The sequence below is a fragment of the Triticum aestivum genome, chromosome 7B, assembly GCF_018294505.1.
Source record: "Triticum aestivum cultivar Chinese Spring chromosome 7B, IWGSC CS RefSeq v2.1, whole genome shotgun sequence".
NCBI classification, from domain to species: domain Eukaryota; kingdom Viridiplantae; phylum Streptophyta; class Magnoliopsida; order Poales; family Poaceae; genus Triticum; species Triticum aestivum.
The window spans coordinates 513,297,462-513,315,647 of record NC_057813.1 but is presented as its reverse complement, the minus strand read 5'-3'; positions in this window follow the sequence as shown (position 1 = coordinate 513,315,647).

The window sequence follows — 18,186 nt, the reverse complement described above, 5'->3', positions numbered from 1 at the left end:
TGTTTGATCTCTCTCTCTCTCTCGTGTTCTCTCTCGTGTTCCCTCTATGGCATGATCTTGATGTATCCCGAGCTTTGTTATTATAGTTGGATCTTATGATGTTTCTCCCCTCTCTACTCTCTTGTGATGAGTTTTCCCCTTGAAGTTATCTTATCGGATTGAGTCTTTAATTATTTGAGAACACTTGATGTATGTCTTGCCGTGCTTATCTATGGTGACAATGGGATATCATGTGCCACTAGATGTTTGTTTTGGTGACCAACTTGCGGGTTCTGCCCATGAACCTATGCATAGGGGTTGGCACACGTTTTCATCTTGACTCTCCGGTAGAAACTTTGGGGCACTCTTTGAAGTACTTCGTGTTGGTTGAATAGATGAATCCGAGATTGTGTGATGCATATCGTATAATCATGCCCACGGATACTTGAGGTGACAATGGAGTATCTAGGTGACATTAGGGTTTTGGTTGATTTGTGTCTTAAGGTGTTATCCTAGTATGAACTCTATGATAGATTGAGCGGAAAGAATAGCTTCATGTTATTTTACTATGAACTCTTGAATAGATATAACAGAAAGGATAACTTTGAGGTGGTTTCGTACCCTACCATAATCTCTTCGTTTGTTCTCCGCTATTAGTGGCTTTGGAGTGACTCTTTGTTGCATGTTGATGGATTGTTATATGATCTATCTATGTTATTATTGTTGAGAGAACTTGCACTAGTGAAGTATGAACCTTAGGTCTTGTTTCCTATCATTGCAATACCATTTACGCTCACTTTTATCATTAGTTACCTTGCTGTTTTTATATTTTCAGATTACAAAAACCTTTATCTACCATCCATATTGCACTTGTATCACCATCTCTTTGCCGAACTAGTGCACCTATACAATTTACCATTGTATTGGGTGTGTTGGGGACACAAGAGACTCTTTATTATTTGGTTGCAGGGTTGTTTGAGAGAGACCATCTTAATCCTACGCCTCCTACGGATTGATAAACCTTAGGTCATCCACTTGAGGGAAATTTGCTACTGTCCTACAAACCTGTGCACTTGCAGGCCCAACAACGTCTACAAGAAGAAGGTTGTGTAGTAGACATCAAGCTCTTTTCTGGCGCCGTTGCCGGGGAGGTGAGTGCTTGAAGGTATATCTTTAGATCTTGCAATCGAGTCTTTTAGTTTCTTGTTTTATCACTAGTTTATTTTATAAAAGAAAACTACAAAAAATGGAATTTAGTTTGTCGCATACGCTTCGTCTTTTTAATATCTTTCGTGAGAATGATGGTAAGGAAAATTGTGCTCAAGTGCTAGAAGAAGAATGCTTTAGAATGTTTGGCAATAAATATTTCAATGATGAGCATGATTGCAATGTTGTTAGTATGAATTCCTTGAATATCCATGATGCTAATGACATGCAAAGCCACAAGCTTGGGGATGCTATATTTGATGAAGATGATATTTTTTGTCCCCCAAGTTTTGATGAGCAAATTTATTATGATGAAAGCATGCCTCCTATTTATGATGATTATATTGATGAAAGTGGGTTTGGAAGAGTGTCAACTTTAGGTAGTATTGATCCCACTATTTTGGAGAATGTTGAATCTTATTGTGATGAATATGAAAGTGGATTTGGAAGAGTGTCAACTTTATTTAGTGATGATTCCACTATTTCGGAAGAGGTTCCAATTGATTATGAGAACAAAGTTGCTATCTATGATGATTATTGTGATGATTTGTATGCTATTAAGAATAATGATAACCATGAAACTTGTCATCATGATTTTAGTTTTCAATTGGATTATGCTTCCCATGATAATTATTTTGTTGAGTTTGCTCCCACTACCATTCCAAATGAGAAGAATTTTGCTTATGTGGAGAGTAGTAAATTTTCTATGCTTGTAGATGAAAATAATGCTTTAGGTGCTGGTTATATTGTTGAATTAATTCATGATGCTACTGAAAATTATTATGAGGGAGGAGCGTATGCTTGTAGGAATTGCAATAATATCAAGTTTCCTCTCTATGTGTTGAAAAATTTGAAGTTATGCTTGTTTTACCTTCCTATGCTAGTTGATTATTGCTCACATAAGTTGTTTTCTCACAAAATCACTATGCATAGGAAGTGGGTTAGACTTAAATGTGCTAGTCATATTCTTCATGATGCTCTCTTTATGTTTCAATTCTTATCTTTTCTGTGAGCATCATTTCATCATGCCTAGCTAGGGGCATTAAAAGTTAGCGCTTGTTGGGAGGCAACCAAATTTTATTTTTGTCCTTTCTTTTTCTCCTGTTTAGTAATAAATAATTCATCTAGCCTATGGTTAGATTTGGTTTTGTGTTTTAATTAGTTTTTGTGCCAAGTAGAGCCTTTGGGAAGACTTGGGTGAAGTCTTTATGATCTTGCTGTAAAAAACAGAAACTTTAGCACTCACGAGATTAGCTGCCATGTTTTACTGGAGAGTGATTTTAGGTTGATTCTTTTTGCAGATGATTAATAGATAAATTCCTCAGGTCCACTAATTTATTTCATAATTTTTGGGGTTCCACAAGTATACGTTTGATACAAATTACTACAGACTGTTCTGTTTTTGACAGATTCTATTTTCATTGTGTTGCTTGCTTATTTTGATGAATCTATAGCTAGTATGTAAGGGTATGAACCATAGAGAAGTTGTAATACAGTTGGTTTAACACAAATATAAAAAAATAATGAGTTCATTACAATACCTTAAAGTGGTGATTTATTTTCTTACACTAACGGAGCTTACGAGTTTTGTTTTGAGTTTTGTGTGGTTGAAGTTTTCAAGTTTTGGGTAAAGATTCGATGGACTATGGAATAAGGAGTGGAAAGAGCCTAAGCTTGGGGATGCCAAAGGAACCCCAAGGTAATATTCAAGTACAACCAAGAGCCTAAGCTTGGGGATGCCCCGGAAGGCATCCCCTCTTTCGTCTTCGTTCATCGGTAACTTTACTTGGAGCTATATTTTTATTCACCACATGATATGTGTTTTGCTTGGAGCTTCATTTTATTTTGTTAGTATTTGCTTTCTGTTATTTAGAATAATGTTTTGCATCTTTATTTTCAATAAAAATGTCAAGGATAGCCTTTACCATGCTTATTTTGCTAGTATACATGTTGCTGTTTGAAAACAGAAAGTTTACCGTTGTTGCAAAAATTCCCTAGAAAAGTCAGAGAGTGATATAATGTTTAATCCTTTTGCATGATGAGCTCTGATAAATCTTTTACAGCGTAATATTTTTCCTATGATTTTTGGAGTTAGGGAAGTATGATGAATCTTGCATTCTTTATAGACTATACTGTTCTGGCAGATTGCTGTTATGTTTGCATTGTTTGCATATGTTTGCTTGTTTGATGATTCTATTTGAGGACAGGAGTTTTAAATATGCAGAGACATTTAGTATGCAATGTTAAATAATAATGTTAGTAATTTGTTACAGTAGGAAATGATAAGGTTTTTGCATTGTTTTATACTAACTTATCTCACGAGTTCTTGTTGAGTTTGGTGTGAATGAAGCTTTTGAGATTTAAGAAACCGAGATATAAAAGGAATTAAGGAGACACAAAAGCTCAAGATTGGGGATGCCCACGGCACCCCAAGATAACATCTCAAGAAGTCTCAAGCATCTAAGCTTGGGGATGCCCCGGTAGGCATCCCACCTTTCTTCTTTAACAACTATGGATTAGTATCGGTTGGACCTAAGTTTTTGCTTCTTCACATGAGTCGTGCTATCCTTGCAATGTCATTTTGTTTTGCTTTTCTTGCTGTTTGAATAAAATACCAAGATCTGAAATTATTTAATGAGAGAGAGTCTTCACATAGTTGCATAATTATTTAGCTACTCATTGGTCTTCACTTATATCTTTTTGGAGTAGTTTGTCATTTACTCGTGAGCTTCACTTATATCCTATGAGTAAATGGTTGAATAAGTTGAATGTCATAAATCTGAAATTATATATGTTTAATTTGCTTATCCCATGGGGAGTAATGACTTCACATCTAAGAAATAGAAATAGTAAGTTTATTGAAGGTTAGCAAGCATTGTATTAGTCATTTGAACAATTCATGAAAGAATATTGAAGGAAGAAAAATTTCACATATAAATATATTATCATAGACATCTTTTATAATTGTGAGCACTCATTAAGTATGACATGCTAAAGAGTTGATGTTGGACAAGGAAGACAACGTAATGGGTTATGTTTTCTCACATCTTAGTTAAAGTATATTGTCATGGATCATTCAAACATGTTGAGCTTGCCTTTCCCCCTCATGCTAGCCAAAATTCCTAGCACCAAGTAGAGATACTACTTGTGCTTCGAAATATCCTTAAACCTAGTTTTTGCCATGAGTGTCCACCATATCTACCTATATGCGGTATTTACCTGCCGTTCCAAGTAAATTTGCATGTGCCAAACTCTAAACCTTCAAATTATAATCTGTTTTGTATGCCCGAATTGCTCATGTAGCAACTAGGGGTTGTCAGTGTCTTCCATGCTAGGTGGGTTATTCTCAAGAGGAGTGGACTCCGCTCCTCATTCACGAGAAAGTGGCGGTAACCGGGATGCCTAGTCCCATGATCAAAAGATCAAAATCAAATCAAAATAATTGCAAACAAAACTCCCCCAGGTTTGATGTTAGTTGGAGGCACCCCTTGTTTCGGGCAAGCCATGGACTGATGATTGTTGGTGAAGGGGGGGGGGGTAAAAACTTTTACCATTCTGTTTGGGAACTGCCTAGAATGTATGTAGTATGGAAGATATTGGGAACTCTTGGTTGTTATGTTAACAATGAGATAATACCTCTCAAAATTATTTATCTCTATTTCAAAATCGAGCTCTGGCACCTCTGCAAATCACTGCTTCCCTCTGCGAAGGGCCTATCTTTTACTTTATGTCTTTTACTTTATGCAAGAGTCAAAGTGATCTTCACCTTTCCCTTTTTCATTTTATCCTTTGGCAAGCACTTTGTGTTGGGGTGATCCTGATATATATATCCAATTGGATCTAGGTTAGCATGAACTATTATTGTTGACATCACCCAAAGGTGAATACGTTTGGAGGCAACATTATAAGCCCCTATCTTTCTCTGTGTCTGATTAAAACTCCATAACCACAAGTATTGTGTGAGTGTTAGCAATTGTAGAAGACTATATGATAGTTGAGTATGTGGAGTTTGCTAAATCAAAGCTCTGACATAGACCCTTCCTAAAAATAAGATGAATTGCAATTGTTTGATGACTAAGAATGAAGTTTGCTAGTTTTCAAGAAAGTTTATGGTCTATGCTTTAACATGTGAATAGCTTGTTACTTTATCATGAAAAGTTTTATGAGATGAACTACTGTTATGACATATAATCATGCTAGAAAAGGTGATTGAAATTAGCATTGATCATACTTGTGCACCTTCTAGCATTCACACTTCATAAATTCTTTCTTTATCATTTACCTACTCGAGGACGGGCAGGAATTAAGCTTGGGGATGTTGATACGTCTCCAACGTATCTATAATTTATGAAGCATTCATGCTATTTTATTATCTATTTTGAATGATTATGGGCTTTATTATACACTTTTATATTACTTTTGGGACTAACCTATTAACCGGAGGCCCAGCCCATATTGTTGTTTTATTGCCTGTTTCAGTATTTCGAAGAAAAGGAATATCAAACGGAGTCCAAACGGAATGAAACCTTCGGCAAAGTTATTTTTGGAACATAACCAATCCTAGGAACTTGGAGTGCAAGCTAGGGGATCATCGAGGAGGCCATGAGATAAGGGGCGCGCCCACCCCCCTGGGCGTGCCCTACCCTCTCGTGGGCCCCTAGAGGCTCCCCTGACCGACTTCTTTCGCCTATATATTCCCTCGTACCCTAAAAACATCGGATATGAAGATAGATCGGGAGTTCCGCCGCCGCAAGCCTCTGTAGCCAGCAAAAACCTCTCGGGAGCTTGTTCCGGCACCCTGCCGGAGGGGGGATCCCTTACCGGTGGCCATCTTCATCATCCCGGCGCTCTCCATGACGAGGAGGGAGTAGTTCACCCTCGAGGCTGAGGGTATGTACCAGTAGCTATGTGTTTGATCTCTCTCTCTCGTGTTCTCTCTCGTGTTCCCTCTAAGGCACGATCTTGATGTATCCCGAGCTTTGTTATTATAGTTGGATCTTATGATGTTTCTCCCCTCTCTACTCTCTTGTGATGAATTGAGTTTTCCCCTTGAAGTTATCTTATCGGATTGAGTCTTTAATGATTTGAGAACACTTGATGTATGTCTTGCCGTGCTTATCTGTGGTGACAATGGGATATCATGTGCCACTAGATGTATGTTTTGGTGACCAACTTGCGGGTTCCGCCCATGAACCTATGCATAGGGGTTGGCACACGTTTTCGTCTTGACTCTTCGGTAGAAACTTTGGGGCACTCTTTGAAGTACTTTCTGTTGGTTGAATAGATGAATCCGAGATTGTGTGATGCATATCATATAATCATGCCCACGGATACTTGAGGTTACAATGGAGTATGTAGGTGACATTAGGGTTTTGGTTGATTTATGTCTTAAGGTGTTATTCTAGTATGAACTCTATTATAGATTGAGCGGAAAGAATAGCTTCATGTTATTTTACTATGAACTCTTGAATAGATAGAACAGAAAGGATAACTTTGAGGTGATTTCGTACCCTACCATAATCTCTTGATTTGTTCTCCGCTATTAGTGGCTTTGGAGTGACTCTTTGTTGCATGTTGAGGGATTGTTATATGATCTATCTATGTTATTATTGTTGAGAGAACTTGCACTAGTGAAAGTATGAACCTTAGGTCTTGTTTCCTATCATTGCAATACCATTTACGCTCACTTTTATCATTAGTTACCTTGTTGTTTTTATATTTTCAGATTACAAAAACCTTTATCTACCATCCATATTACACTTGTATCACCATCTCTTCGCCGAACTAGTGCACCTATACAATTTACCATTGTATTGGGTGTGTTGGGGACACAAGAGACTCTTTGTTATTTGGTTGCAGGGTTGTTTGAGAGAGACCATCTTCATCCTACGGCTCCAACAGATTGATAAACCTTAGGTCATCCACTTGAGGGAAATTTGCTACTGTCCTACAAACATGTGCACTTGCAGGCCCAACAACATCTACAAGAAGAAGGTTGTGTAGTAGACATCAACGTGACACTGAGCTAGTTTGTTGCGTCTCTTCTTCTGGAATGCTCGACATGGAGACAGGTGGCCTGAGGCCTTTGTGAAGCCTGCGAAACGCTGGCAACGCCTTTGGAGATGGAGTGGTCTCCATATAGTTGTCATCATCAAGCACAGAAGAGGTGACTTTAGCAGGTGGAGTACGAGGTGTTTCATCATGTACTTGGGTGTCTTCTTGTTGGTGCTCAGCCCATGAGTCATCTTGAGGAATTGGCGTCAATGGAGACCAATGCTAATGAGTTCACTGCTTGTCGGAGCAGGCGATGATACCAACTGGAGCTCGAACTGAGGAAGGACTTCGTCATCATGCACATTGTCTTCATGACCAATGTCTTCAGCTGCGTTGGGGTCAACAGCTGGAACTTCTTCATTTCCAGGAGCCTCTATAGGAGCAGGCTCATGGATAATGAGATGACGCTCACAATTTGCAGAGGAAGGTAAGGCAACAGAAATGGGTTCGACAATGAGGGGCTCTGGGGCAGCAACACGCTATTTTCTTGAAGACTTAGAGCCCTTAGTCTTCAACTTTTTCTTGGAGGGACCATCATCAGATGTATCCTTGAGCTTCCTCTTCCTGGCTTCGGCTTCAGCTTGCCTTATCTTCTTGAGTTCTGAAGCAGCAGATGGGACCTTTGGCTTCGAGCCATTCATGCTGGCAGGGAAGATAATGCTAGGTTGTCCCTGCCTTTGAGCATTAGGATTAGCTTCGGCATGCTTCTTGCTTTTCTTGGCAGCCATTCTAGGGTCGATGCCAGGAAGCCCAAGAGCTTTCCTCTTTTCAGCTTCATTGTGTGCTTGCACACATTTCTGTGCATAATTCTTCATGCATTCTCTTGAGCCTTTGGCTTCTTCACGCTTCTTGTGGAATTCAGCCTTGAGATCATGTTGCATCTTCTTGAAAATTTGCACATCAGCCACATTGAGCTTGTGCATATGCTTCTTGAAATGCGCCTTCTCATAATCAATCTTGTTTTTGAGCTCGACGGTTTTCTGAGCTAAGGCCAATTTATTTGCAATGGCTCCGTGAAATGTGACGCTAATGCCCACTGGCAGCTGCAGGCTATCAATACTGATGCTCTGGTCGTCAAACCATTCATCGATGAAGTTGTTCAATATATCAACATCAAAGAGGGGCAGATCACTGAAGATCTCCGCCTCTTGCTTGCTCTTGATCAGCATCTCTAGAGCTTCATCACCAAGATCTTCATCACTCGATAGATCAATGGTGTCTTCCTCATTGCGCAGAACGGCAGCTGGAGTGAGAGCTTGCCCAGAAACCTTCTTGGGCAATGTCTTCTTGGTCCTCTTGGACACACGAGACAGATCTTCTAATTGCACACTGGCGTCAGGAGGTGCAGTTTTCAATGGCTTCTTCGTTGAACCTTTTGGAGTAGCAACAGAGGGCTTTAAAGCATTAGACTTTTTCTTTTGCTTCAGTGGTGAGGGAGCATCTTCAGAGTCTGCATCTTCAGCAGATTGCTCCACTATGGCCCTCTGGGCAGCAATGTGGGACAAGATCCCATCGAAGTTGGCGAAGGGGACAATTATGTTCTCGTTGGCTTCACGTGTACCATTTTACCTTGGTGCAGATGGGCCAGGGTTGAAGTCGAGGCCAAATTCCTTCTTGTTCTTGACAGCTGAATCCATTGTGAACTGAAGGTTGTGCTTGAAGAGATTGTTTTCACGACACCATAAGAGAGATGATGGGTCGGCATTCTCAGGTTGAGGTCCTCGGACCATGCAAGGATAGAATTCCTGAGCAATAGCTTCAGCCTTTGTCTTCGGTACCAAATTTCTGTAAAGACAATCAGCCCGTGGGCGCTTGATGGCATTCTTCTCAGCATACTTAGGTGTCACGAAGTTGTACTTGAACCATTGCTTAGCCTAATATCTTCGGATCCATTGGATCCTGTTCTTGTGTTGTGTATAGCTCTCTTCAGGGTTAGATTTGTAGAGCTCATACAGATCTGGGGGCAGGTCCAGTGTTGTATTGCCTCGGCGTTGCCTGCCACCTTTTTGTGCAGATTTCTCAAAAGCCATTATATTTAGAAAGATAGGCTTCAAAACAGTGAAAGGCTTTCGTCTGCTTGTCAAACAAGAGCTGGCTTTAGTAGATTCAATGTGACGCTGTAAGAATTCTGCAAATGAATGCAGACTATGAGAACCAAGGGATTCTCCCACAGACATGTACCTGTGACAACATTAGAGATGCGAGGAAAGGGGAAGAGGTCATATGCATTCTCAGAAGATTTTGAAGCTAAGTCAGTTAGAAGACATTGACCTCACAATGCGAAGACATTCACTTATTGAAGGAAGTTGGTTCCAGATTTGTACGAATCCAAGAATAGGTACAAGTGAGGAATCTAACTAGTTATGAAGCATAAGCGAACATACTTTGCAATACATGATATGTAGAAAGAGACAAATCCAGATTTGGAAGTGTAGAAACCACTTTTGGTTGAAGTGGATGGATTTAACAAATCAAAAAGATGGTAAAAAGTGAGATTTATTTACCACGGATGAACTGATAGACGAGCAGATAGGAGGCCAAGCAGTCTGATCTCCCGCGCCCTAACTTTGCGACGGAAGACACCTACGATAGTGGCGGAGAAGACAAGGTTTGCGGCTGGCGTGAGGACGGCATTGAAGAGGTCACGACAGCTAAGTGCTTCGTCTCTGGCGTCGACACGAGCTAGCGGTGGCGCTAGGGTTTGAGTGAGATGGCGATGTGGAAGAGGAGATATTGACCGCGAGGGGACAAGTATTTATAATGAGGAGGAGGGCGATGCAGCGCAATTACGCAAGTGCCCCTAGCGGTTCACATCTGAAGGACACATGGCATACATGCAACTTATCAGGAGTTGAATCATGTTCCCACGCACGCCTGGATTGTCGGGTGGTCATTCCGGCTTCTCCGGTTTTCAAGCAAAGGATAAGGCATTAAAAGCAGTTTTAAAAGTGTGTCTTTGTATCTTCTGCTTACAAAGACACAACAAAGATATTCGACAAGTGTCAATAGAATGCATATGACTTAGACAGAAAGAATTTGAGGGAGTAGCACATAAGGGATTAGGGTTCGATCACATTCTCTTAGGTCAGAAAAATAGCAACGTGAAGACATAGCTATAAGTGAATGTTGTAGAGGACAGAACACACACATATATAAGAAGTATTGAAGATAAATCGATATTGCCAAGATATAGATTTTTAAGATAAATCAATGTTGAAGACAATCCAAATGCGAAGGTAATGCAATCATGACACCAAATGAAAATCTTCAAGAAATTGTGGTGGTGGCGTTACCCACTGTATAGGAAGTATTAGACCCAGACACGACGCACAATTATCGTGGCGCTCCAAAGTCAAATTCCATATTAATGTATTCACACTTAGAGGGTAAGTCTTCATTGGTTGAAGAAATACGTTACTTCGCCTGTTGCACATCTAAGTCATCAACATGCATAAGCGTTAGGATGTGTGTCCATTCACTGGACATTTGAGGATTCTAAGATATTTAGCTCACACCGCAGCTTGCAAAACCTCTTCTTATCCAAGGGCTTTGTGAAGATATCTGTCAGTTGCTCTTAGGTGTTGACGTGACATGATCTCTGAGAAAGTGATGATGAATCTCAATGTGCTTTGTCTTCGAGTGATGAACTGGATTCTTGGCAATCTTGATGGCGCTTTCATTGTCGCAAAAGAGTGGCACATTCTTCGTGTTGATGCCATAGTCCTTGAGGGTTTGCTTCATCCATAGAAGCTGAGCACAGCAAGATCCAGTAGCAATGTATTCAGATTCAGCAGTGGAGAGGGATATGCAATTCTGCTTCTTTGAAGACCAACAGACAAGAGATCGTCCAAGAAAGTGACATGTGCCTGATGTAGACTTGCGATGAACCTTGTCACCAGCATAATTAGCATCAGAGTATCCAACTAGATCAAATGATGAGCCCTTTGGATACCATAATCCTAGTGTTGGGGTGTGAGCCAAATATCAAAGAATTCGCTTCACTACAAGGTGATGTGATTCCTTTGGTGCCGCTTGGAATCGGGTACACATGCAAACGCTAAGCATAATATCAGGCCTAGATGCACATAAGTATAGCAAAGAACTAATCATGGAGTCGTATACCTTTTGATCGAACTCTTTACCATTGTTGCCAGGGCCAAGATGACTTTTGGTTGGCATTGGTGCCGTGTACCCTTTGTAGTCTTACATTCCAAACCTTTTCAGCCAATCTTTGAGGTATTTTTCTTGTGATATGAAGATGCCATTGTGTTGTTGACGGATTTGAAGACCCAAGAAGAATTTCAGCTCCCCCATCATGGACATCTAATATTGCTCTTGCATCATGTATCCAAACTCATCACTGTATCTCTTATCCATGCAGCCAAAGATAATGCCATCCACATATAGTTGACACAAACAGTTCACCATCATATGTCTTCATGAAGAGAGTGGGATCTACAGAACCAGGTTTGAAGCCTTTGCTCTTCAGGAATTCTTTGAGTGTGTCATACCAAGCGCGAGGTGCTTGTTTGAGGCCATACAGTGCCTTGTTGAGCTTCTACACCATATTAGGATGCTTAGGATCTTCAAAACTAGGCGGTTGAGCGACATACACTTCTTCTTAGATTTTGCCATTGAGAAAGGCACTCTTCACATCCATTTGGTACAAAAGAATGTTGTGATGGTTAGCATAGGCCAGCAGTATGCGAATGGCTTCAAGCCTAGCCATGGGAGAAAAGGTTTCATCAAAGTTGATTCCTTCCACTTGTGTGTAACCTTGAGCGATGAGGTGAGCCTTGTTTCTGACAACTTGTCCAAGTTCATCTTGCTTGTTGCGATAGATCAATTTTGTGCCAATGATGTTGTGCTTGCGAGGACCAGGACGTTTGACAAGCTCCCAGACATTATTCAGCTCAAACTGTTGAAGCTCTTCTTGCATAGCTTGAATCAATTCAGGTTCCATGAAGGCTTCTTCGACTTTCCTGGGTTCAGATATAGAGACAAAGGCAAAGTGACCGTAGAAGTTTGCTAGTTGTGTAGCTCTTGATCGAGTGAGAGGACCAGGAGCATTGATGCTATCGATAATATTCTCAATCTGGACTTCATTTGCGACTCGAGGATGGGCTGGACGAAGATTTTGATTAGACTGACTATTGTCTTCATCTTCAGCATTGGCTTCAGACTGAGCATTGTCTTCATGTTGATTTGGTGCAGAAATGATGATCTCATCTCAGCCTGTTCCTCCGTGGGTATGATTTCTCTAGTACCCATTAGCATGATAGCTTCATCTGGTGTAGCTTCATCTAGCACATTTGGCAGGTGCTCTCTTTGAGAGCCATTAGTTTCATCGAACCGCACGACTACAATTTCAACCATTTTGTGGTGAAAGAGGTTGAAGACTCTATAGGTGTGCGAGTCCTTTCTGTAACCAAGCATAAAACCTTCATGTGCTTTCATTGCGAATTTAGACGTGTGATGTGGATCCTTGATCCAGCACCTAGCACCAAAGACTTTGAAGTAACTGACGTTTGGGTTCTTACCAGTCAGAAGTTCATAAGATGTTTTTTTGAAGAACTTGTGAAGATATACTCTGTTGATGATGTGGCATGCAGTATCAATGGCTTCGGGCCAGAATTTTCTTGGAGTCTTGTATTCATCGAGCATCGTCTGTGCCATCTCAATGAGGGTTCTATTCTTGCGCTCCACAACGCCATTCTGCTAAGGTGTGTAAGGAGCAGAGAACTCATGTGTGATGCACAACGTATCAAAGATAAGTGTCGAGGCCAACATTCTTGAACTCAGTGCCATTGTCACTCCTGATGTGCTTGATCTTGATGCCATAATTCGTCATGGCCCAATTTGCGAAGCGTCTGAAGACATCCTACACTTTAGTCTTATAGAGAATTATGTGTACCCAGGTGTATCTCGAGTAATCATCAACAATAACAAAGCCATAGAGATGTGCAGTAGTAGTAAGGGTACAGTAGTGAGTAGGGCCAAATAGGTCCATGTGAAGCAGCTCAGAGGGACGTGAGGTAGTCATGATTGTCTTCGAGGGATGCTTGGCTCTAGTCATCTTTCCAGCTTCACAGGCACCACATAGATGATCCTTCTTGAACTTGACGCCCTCGATGCCAATGATGTGCTTCTTCTTCACGAGAGTGTATAGGTTCCTCATGCCCACATGTCCTAGTCGTCGATGCCATAGCCAGCATTCTAAATCCTTTGCTAGTAGACATACGACAAGGTGTGGTCCTACTGAGAAATCTACCATATACAGATCACCTCTTCGATAGCCTTCGAAGACTAGAGATTCGTCAGATTCCATTAGCACAAGATAGTGATATTTTCCAAATATCACAATCATGTTCAGATCATAGAGCATTGACACAAACATTAAGTTGTATCCAAGGGATTCAACAAGCATCACTTTATCCATGTACTGATCCTTTGAGATAGCAACTCTACCAAGACCCAATACCTTGCTTTTACTAGTGTCAGCGAATGTGATGTGGCTCGTAGTAGATGGATGTAGGGTTAAATCCATATAAAGACTTCGATCACCAGTCATGTGGTTGGTGCAGCCGCTATCCATGATCCATTCAGTGGCTTTCAGAGTTGTACCATACAGTGCAGTTAGCGGGATAGGCTTCACCAAGAGTATTATGAAGCATAAACATGTAGCGAACAAGCATATTATCAAAGTTTAAATTCTAGTTAGGCATGATAGGATGCTCGTCAAGGAACCCTGGGACAAAATACATGATAAGACCATTGGAGCATTTTATCTTGCGTCCCATAAGATGTTTTAGGTGTCCAACATTGTCGTCAGAAGATTTTGCTTTCCGGCTGGAGACCTTTCCCTGCAAGAGAAGTTGATTCTTCTTAACCACCCTCATCTTTAGGGGTGGCTTAGAAGCAATGAGTCTAAGTGCAACATCGGAGAACTTTGGCTTGGGAGCCCTAGCAAATAGCTTCGTGGGAGGAGAATAGTACTCATATGAATATGCAGAAAAGTTCTTAGTTTTGTGAACATAGCGGTTAGAGGAAACACACTCATATTCATGAGTCTCATAACATTTCTCCTGCAAAACATTGGCGTTAGGGTGACCATGAGTGGTCCTCTGCCTGTGCGAAGCCTTTGGGCCATATGACGCCTTTGGTCTGGGGTTTTTCTTCTTCCCAGGTGGTGTCATGATGACATTCAGGGGAAGCTTCCCAAGACAGCTTTTGGGCACCCAGATCTTCTTCTGGGGTGACCCGTTCCTGTAGTTAGTACCAATGTACCTGGCAAACACTTCACCATTTTGATTCTTAAACAGTTTATAGTTGGCATCAAAGGATTTACCAATGATAATTGGGTTAGCACAAGTGAAGCCAGATAAAGTGGATGGGTCCACTAAAGAATCCTTAGCAGCAACCTAGGTGGTTTTGGGGCACTGCTCAGGCGTCCAATATGAACCATCAACGTTCATTGTCCTCTCGAACCCAACACCCTCTTTCCTAGGGTTTCGATTCAGAATCTGTTTCTTGAAGACATCGCACATGGTTTGATGCCCTTTGAGGCTTTTGTACATGCTAGTCTCAAGCAATGCCTTCAACCTAGCATTCTCATCAACAATAGTAGTGGCATCCTCAGTAGAGGGGTTAGTTACCACATCAGCAGTTGAAGATATTGCAACATCAGAAGTAGTAGAACATCCAGCAACAGAGACAACATTATCACGCTCAAGACACTTTAAGCATGGTGGAACAAATTCTACCTGAGCGGAACTGATCAGTTGGGCGAGTAGTAAATCGTTCTCTTTTTGAAGATCTTCATGAGACACTCTCAGTTTCTCAAGATCCTGCTTCCTTTGAAGATAATCGTAGGAAAGCTTATCATGAGAGGCTGAGAGAGTTTCATGATGACTTTCAAGTTCTTCATACTTAACATGAAGAATTTTAATGTCTTCGATCAAGGACTGAGTTCGATTCATTTCCACGTCCAACGGGTCATTGCTTTTGTCTAGTAGCTTTTGAATATGTTCCATAGCACTGATAGCAGTTTGTTGCTCAGTTACAATTTTAGCAAGTGTCTCATAGCTAGGTTTGGATTCACATTCAGAGTCATCTTCACTAGAGGTTTGGAAATAGGCATCGTGTGAAGTTGCCTTGGCACCACGTGTCATGAAGCAGTAGGTTGGAGCAGAGTCGTCATCATCATCATCATCAACTTTGGCTTCAACGTTGTGACCATTGTCTTCAGTGTTGAAGATTGACTTGGCGACGAACGCTGACGCTAGAGCTAGGCTTGCCACGCCTGAATCAGACTCCTCCTGGGACTCCACCCCCGCCTCCTCAAAGGTAGACTCCTCCTCTGAATCCATCTCCTTGCCAATAAATGCACGAGCCTTGCTTGATGAGGTCTTGTTGTGAGATGAAGACTTTGACGAAGACTTCAAAGAAGATTTTGATGATTTCTTCTTCTTCTTGTCATCAGAATCATATTCCTTGCTCTTCTTCTTCTTTGATTCCTTATCCCACTAAGGACACTCAGAGATGTAGTGGCATGTCTTCTTGTATTTGTGGCAAGTTCTCTTCTTGTAGTCACGTGATGAAGCCTTATCGTTCTTTAAGCTAGATCTTGAAGACTTGCTGAACCGATTCTTCTTGGAGAACTTCTAGAACTTCCTCAAGATCACCAGAGCTACTGTCAGATTCTTCTTCAGATGAGGAAACAACTTTTGCCTTCATGGCACGGGTTCGGCCATAGTTGGGACCATAGCTATCATGCTTCTCAAATAGTTGGAACTCATGTGTGTTGAGCCTCTCAAGTATGTCAGACGGATTGAGATCTTTGAAGTCAGGACGTTCTTGTATCATCAGGGCTAAGGTGTCAAACGAGCTATCAAGTGATCTCAGAAGCTTCTTCACGACCTCATGCTTGGTGATCTCAGTGGCGCAGATAGCATGAAGCTCATTGGTGATATCAGTCAAGTGATCGAACGTGAGCTGGAAATTTTCATTGTCATTTCTCTTGAAGCGGTTGAAGAGATTGCGAAGAACATCGATTCTTGAGTCTCTCTAAGTTGAGACGCTTTCGTTGACCTTGGACAACCAGTCCCAGACCAACTTTGCAGTTTATAGTGCACTCACACGACCATACTGCCCTTTGGTCAGATGACCATAGATGATGTTCTTGGTGGTTGAGTCCAATTGCACAAATCTCTTGACATCAGCTGTAGTGATGCCTTCACCGACTTTGGGAACGCCAGTCTTGACGACATGCTAGAGATCAACATCAATGGCTTCAAGATGCATGCGCATCTTGTTCTTCTAGTAGGGGTAGTCAGTCAGCGGAAACCTTGATTATCCCTGCAATCGACATAGATAAACCTTCAGGTGGTTAAACTGAATCACACAGAACAAGAGAGTACCTTGCTCTGATACCAATTTAAAGTGCTAGTTATCGACTAGAGGGGGGTGAATAGGCGATTTTTATGGAAGTCTTCAAAACACGGTGGCTTTGAAGACAAACAAGTAAACTAAACCTATATAGTAAGCAGCGGAATGAAGACTACACTAGGCAAGCATTAGTCAAGCATACAATACAGTAAAAGCACGAAGACTAACTACAACTAGGCACACAGGATCAGAATGGAAGATAGGATGAAGCCAAACAGATATAAGTCTTCACACAATGAAGTCAAATGAACCAGGCAGGCAAGCAATGACTTCACGAATACAAACTGAAAGGTAAGGAGTGTAGGGGATAGAACCAGTTGCTTGGTGAAGACAAGGATTTGGTAGACCAGTTCCAATTGTTGCGACAACTGTACATTTGGTTAGGGATGCTGAGATTGAACTCGGTAGACCGTGTCTTCACCTTATTCCCCTTGAGCTAAGGACACCCAGTCCTTGCACAATCACTCTGGCAAGTCTTCGAGGTAGACTTCCAAACCTTCACAGACTTCGCTCACCGGCAATCCACAATGACTCTTGGATGCTCAAAACGTGACGCCTAACCGGCTGGAGGATTCACAGTCCTCAAGTGTAACAAGTCTTCGGATCACGCGGACAGAAAGACTTCAGCAATGCCTAACACTCTTTGGCTCTGGGTGCTTTGGGCTTAGTCCTCGCAAGGATCTCTCTCTCAAATGCTTCAGAGGTGGGTTGCTCTCAAACGATGAAAGTCGTGCACTAACTCTGAGCAGCCATCAATTTATGGTGTAGGGGGTGGGCTATTTATAGCCAGGAGGCAACCCGACCTGATATGTCCTTAATGACCCTGGGTCACTATAAGGAACTGACACGTGTCCAACGGTCAGATTTCTAACACACGCGACAGCTTGGCTTGGTCTACAAGCAAAGCTGACTCATCCAGCTCTGGATAAGGTTTGCTCTCATTGTCTTTGCTCGAAGACATAGGATTTGGTTGAGCATCACTTCAGTCACTTTGACTTTTTTCACTTGGACCCCACTTAACAATACGGTGGTTCCTATGACTCAATAAAGAAGAAAGGAAACTACGAAACAGCTATGTCTTCGCACTCCATAGTCCTCAAGTGAATATCTTCACATGTCATAATCTTCGTCGTGAATGTCTTCATGAACCACCATTGTCTTCAGTGTCTTCACACATTTTTAGGGGTCATCCCTGGTAGGTAAACAGAATCAACAAGGGACCACTACCTGTGTTATCCTGCAATTCTCACAAACACATTAGTCCCTCAACCACGTTTGTCGTCAATACTCCAAAACCAACTAGGGGTGGCACTAGATGCACTTACAGAAATGCATTAGAATTACTCCAAAAGACATTATTATGCATAAAAACATTGTAAATAACAGTACGAAAACATGATGCAAAATGGACATATCAACTCCCCCAAGCTTCGACCTTGCTTGTCCTCAAGCAAAAACCGAAATCAAAAAACATGTCCACATGCTTAGAGAGAGAGGTGT